Source organism: Moschus berezovskii, chromosome 18 (genome assembly GCF_049115385.1).
Source record: "Moschus berezovskii isolate FMDL1 chromosome 18, NW_MosBer_1.0, whole genome shotgun sequence".
Classification (NCBI taxonomy): domain Eukaryota; kingdom Metazoa; phylum Chordata; class Mammalia; order Artiodactyla; family Moschidae; genus Moschus; species Moschus berezovskii.
Window position 1 is genome coordinate 3,618,581 of NC_142477.1, and position 5,453 is coordinate 3,624,033.

Here is a 5,453-nt window from a genome sequence, read left to right on the forward strand (position 1 = left end):
GGGTGTCAACAGAGCAGTGGTGACTGAAGCCTTTGAATCTATGGGCCAGAGAGGCCCTCCATGAGAGCCCAGGCACAGCTGCACCAGGAAGGATCCATCCCTCCCCTCCTGTACCCCACATAGTGAGGATAAAGCCCCAGGGACCCCCAGGAAAAGACGTGACCCACACTGGACTAGATCACCCACAGGCTGGGGACTGAGTGTCCACCTCATTCCCTCAGAGAGAGTGCTGTCTTCACCAGGGCCACCAGACTGGCCTGTGTCCCCAGAAACATCCAGCCTCAGGGAACCATCCAGACAGCAATCCCTTTCCAGGGGCCCCGTGTTTGTAGACCTTGTCTTCAGGAAAGGGGGCTGGCTTGAGAGAGGGTGGACATGCTCCAGTGCCAGGAACTCACTGACTGTCCCCCTGCCCCCCCCATCCCTCACCTGCTCCCCGTGGCCTCACCCCCTCATTTGGAAACCCTCCTCTCTAGGCTCCAAGCACCCACACTTTCCACCTGAACCCCCTCTCTCCAGTTCAGTTTGACCTTTTCTGTCCCAGGTAAAGAAGAGAATGGACACCTCACATCAGTGTTTTCAGCAGTGTGAATGGGCTTCCCTGGTCTTCCTGGCTGGGGTCTAGCTGGACACTGGGTGGTTTCCAGGGATGTGGGGCTCGACACTGCCCAACAGGGACCACCTCCGACACTTGCGCCTCCACACCCCTCATCCAGCCTTAGGGATGACCCAGGACCCTCCCTCGACTCCCCTTCCTGCCCACAGTTGGTCAGTGTCCTCACTCATGTGCTAACAGGTGAGGGTTGCCTCCAAATGCTCCTAAATCCTTCACTCCAACACCCTCCTCGCGGTCAGCCCTGTGTCCTGTTGGGATGCTCCACCCTTACCAGGTCCCTACTGAATGGCAAGGGCAGACGTCAGGCCTTCTGCATGCACTGCTGTGCACCCTGCTGTATACACCGGCATGACCCTGCCCCAGGACTTGGGAAATTCAGCCCCACGGGAGATGTGGGTTGACATGACTGACCACAGGGTCAGTCAGTCAGTCAGTTCAGTTGCTCAGTTGTGTCCGATTCTTTGCAACCCCATGGACTGCAGCACACCAGGCCTCCCTGTCCATCACAAACATCCAGAGTTTACTCAAACTCATGTCCATTGAGTCGATGATGCCTTCCAACCATCTCATCCTCTGAGGTCCCCTTCTTCTCCTGCCTTCAGCCTTTGTCAGCATCAGGGTCTTTTAAATGAGAAATTTCTTCTCATCAGTTGGCCAAAGTATTGGAGCTTCAGCTTCAACATCAGTCCTTCCAATGAATATTCAGGACTTATTTCCTTTAGGATGGACTGGTTAGATCTCCTTGCAGTCCAAGGGACTCTCAAGAGTCTTCTCCAACACCAGAGTTCAAACCATGAATTCTCTGGCGCTCAGATTTCTTTCTTTTTCTTTTTTTTACATTTGATATATGTTTGTTCAACCTTCTCATTTTACTTTTTTAATTTATTTATTTTAATTGGAGGCTAATTACTTTACAGTATTGTATTGGTTTTGCCATACATTGACATGGATCCGCCCCAGGTGTACATGTGTTCCCCATCTTAAACCTCCCTCCCACTTCCCTCCCCATATCATCCCTCTGGGTCATCCCATTGCACCAGGCCCAAGCATCCTGTATCATGCATCAAACCTGGACTGGCGACTCGTTTCACATATGATAATATGTATGTTTCAATGCCATTCTCCCAAATCATCCCACCCTCACCCTATCACATAGAGCCCAAACGACTGTTCTATACATCTGTGTCTCTTTTGCTGTCTTGTATATAGGGTTATCGTTACCATCTTTCTAAATTCCACATATATGTGTTAGTATACTGTATTGGTATTTTTCTTACTCGCTTACTTCACTATGTAAAATAGGCTCCAGTTTCATCCACCTCATTAGAACTGATTCAAATGTATTCTTTTTAATTGCTGAGTAATACTCCATTGTGTATATGTACCACAGCTTTCTTATCCATTCGTCTGCAGATGGACATCTAGGTTGCTTCCATGTCCTGGCTAGTATAAACAGTGCTGCAGTGAACATTGGAGTACATGTGTCTCTTTCAATTCTGGTTTCCTCAGTGTGTATGCCCAGGAGTGCGTTTGCTGGGTCATATGGCAGTTCTATTTCCAGTTTTTTAAAGAATCTCCACACTGTTCTCCATAGTGGTTATACTAGTTTGCATTCCCACCAACAGTGTAAGAGGGTTCCCTTTTCTTCACACCCTTTCTAGCATTTATTACATGTAGATTTTTGGATAGCAGCCATTCTGACTGGTGTGAAATGGTACCTCTTGGTGGTTTTGATTTGCATTTCTCTGATTATGAGTGATGTTGAGCACTTTTCATGTGTTTGTTAGCCATCTGTATGTCTTCTTTGGAGAAATGTCTGTTGAGTTCTTTGGCCCATTTTTTGATTGGGTCATTTACTTTTCTGGAATTGAGCTGCAGGAGTTGCTTATATGTTTTTGAGATTAATTATTTGTCAGTTGCTTCATTTGCTATTATTTTCTCCCATTCTGAAGGCTGTCTTTTCACCTTGCTTATAGTTTCCTTTGCTGTGCAGAAGCTTTTAATTTTAATTAGGTCCCATTAGTTTATTTTTTCTTTTACTTCCAATATTCTGGGAGGTGGGTCCTGGAGAATCCTGCTGTGATTTATGTTGGAGAGCGTTTTGCCTATGTTCTCCTCTAGGAGTTTTATAGTTTCTGGTCTTACATTTAGATCTTTAAACCATTTTGAGTTTATTTTTGTGTATGGTATTAGGGAGTGTTCTAGTTTCATTCTTTTACAAGTGGTTGACTGGTTTTTCCAGCACCACTTGTTAAAGAGATTATAGTCCAACTCTCACATCCATACATGACTAATCGAAAAACCACAGCTTTGACTAGATGGACTTCTGTTGTCAAAGTAATGTCTCTGCTTTTTAATATGAAGTCGAGTTTGGTCATAACTTTTCTTCCAAGGGGCAAGCGTCTTTTAATTTCATGGCTGCGTTCACCATCTACAGTGATGTTGGGCACCAAGAAAATAAAGTCTCTCACTGCTTCCACTGTTTCCCCATCTATTTTCCATGATGTGATGATACCAGATACCATGATCTTATTTTTCTGAATATTGAGCTTTAAGCCAACTTTTTCATGAACTTTTTCATTACGAGGCTCTGTAGTTCCCCTTCGCTTTCTGTCATAAGGGTGGATGTCTGCTATTGGCTCACAGGCAAGGGCAGCCAAGTTCTCACTCCTGGGACCCTTTCTTACCCAGCCTGCCATGACATGGCTTTGTTCCCACCCTGTTGTCCCTCTGTTGGCCTCACTCTGTGAGCAGAGCGAGGCAGTGTAGTCAGCGGTGACAGGCTGAGACACATGGGCACTGGCTGACCCATTTACACCCACGCTGACTACTCAGAATGAGCAATGCACCAGGGCCTTTGTGGTGTGGGGTCACCTACACACCAAGAGGTCAGGCCTCTGTTCCTAGCTCCAGAGGTCACCTTGAGTCTTACAGGAGTGTCCTTTTCCTTGGACCTCGCTCCAGGCTGGTCTGTGCTGATGGCATGGTGCATGGTAGTTTTTCCTGTGTTCCCCACTGGGTCTGGACGCCGAGATCAGGCACGTGGTGGCCCCATGTTGCTGTGACAGAGCCCAGTAAACCCTGCACCCTGGGACTCAGGTGGTCTTCCAGGCTGCCACAGGCGAGGAGACTGGACCCTGCTCCTCACCTCTGTCCTCGCTGATTTTACTCTGCATCCTTCACCATAACTAACCCCAAGTATAATAGCTTCAGGGACTTCTGGGAGCTTCTGAGAAAAGCGCTTGGAGGGAGGGGAGGTCTTGGGGCCCGTCAACCAGAGGGACAAGAGACCTCGGGTGGATGTTAGCTGAGTCTGTACGACCTCCCAGGAATGAAGCATTCTAGCCACAGTGCATCACTAAGAGGCCGACTCCCTCAGTTCCCAGGCCTGGTCCCTGTTCATGAGAAATTCCCTCGGGTAGGTCCTGGTTCCGAGGTGCTAACTGATTTGTTGTTGTTGTTGTTGTTCAGTCGCTCAGTCGTGTCCGACTCTCCGCGACCCCATGAATCACAGCACGCCAGGCCTCCCTGTCCATCACCAACCCCCGGAGTACACTTAAACTCATATCCACAGAGTCGGTGATGCCCTCCAGCCATCTCATTCTCTGTCGTCCCCTTCTCCTCCCGCCCCCAACCTTTCCCAGCATCACAGTCTTTTCCAGTGAGTCAACTCATCGCATGAGGTGGCCAAAGTATTGCAGTTTCAGCTTTAGCATCAGTCCCTCCAATGAACATCCAGGGTTGATCTCCTTTAGAATGGACTGGTTGGATCTCCTTGCAGTATAAGGGACTCTCAAGAGTCTTCTCCAACACCACAGTTCAAAAGCATCGATTCTTCGGCGATCAGCCTTCTTCACAGTCCAACTCTCACATCCATACATGACCACGGGAAAAACCATAGCCTTGACTAGACGGACCTTCGTTGGCAAAGTAATGTCTCTGCTTTTTAATATACTATCAAGGTTGATCATAACTTTCCTTCCAAGGAGAAAGCGTCTTTTAATTTCATAACATAAACGCCTTCTTGTCTAGTTGTGTAAAGCTCCAAATGGGACGTCTTAACTCGAGACTGGTTACACATTCAAAAACCAAGCCTCCAGGGCCCCATGTGCTCTGGACACAGGGCTGGCTCACTCTCCAGGAGGCTGTATCTGTTCACAGAAGCCACCAAGCTGCTCCCGAGACACCCCAGTCCTGTCACAGCTCTTGAGGGCACAGACCCCTGCTGTTTGTCTGCCTCTGCTCCTGCTGGGCTGACTTCTGCTTGGTCTCCTCCACTCTGCTGGTAGGCTCTTTAACTCTGGGTTTTTCTTTACATGCAGGTGGATCCATGACTTGTCTTCTGTAGACTTCTTAGTGAGCACTGACCTGGATAGGACAGAAGCAGGTTGATCTGCAGGCCTGGAGTCCAGGCTTGCCACTGCCCTGTCCTCTTCATGCCCAAGTTCTCACCCCTACCAGCAAGTTTCTTCAGGGCCAATGGGATGGGGGGTCTCCATGGCAGGCACAGGGGTCCACGACTGGATGAGGGTTTCCACAGCAGGACTGGAGGGTCTGTGGGGGGTGTGTGTGAAGGGGCAGGCTGGAGGCCACAGGGCAGGCAGGAAGGCTCCCAGCATTCAGGCAGGTCCACACATCTTGGCCATAGGCCCACACACCACGTTCCATGATATCCGAGAAGGTGCAGTGGTGCAAGGACCAGTCCAACCCGTGCAGGTACCTGACCACTGAGTGGTCAGTGTAGAGTATGCACAGGGAGCCCTAGCCATGCTCCCACATATAGTGTGGCCACTAGAATGACCAGGATGTCAACCAGCAGGGCCCCCCACTCAACCCT

The 5,453-nt window shown here is 49.1% G+C and overlaps 1 pseudogene; it reads right to left on the reverse strand.

Annotated features, from left to right (window-relative positions):
* Positions 1-4,746: 4,746 nt before the first annotated feature.
* Positions 4,747-4,948, reverse strand: LOC148774947 (small vasohibin-binding protein pseudogene; annotated as a pseudogene).
* Positions 4,949-5,453: the final 505 nt, after the last annotated feature.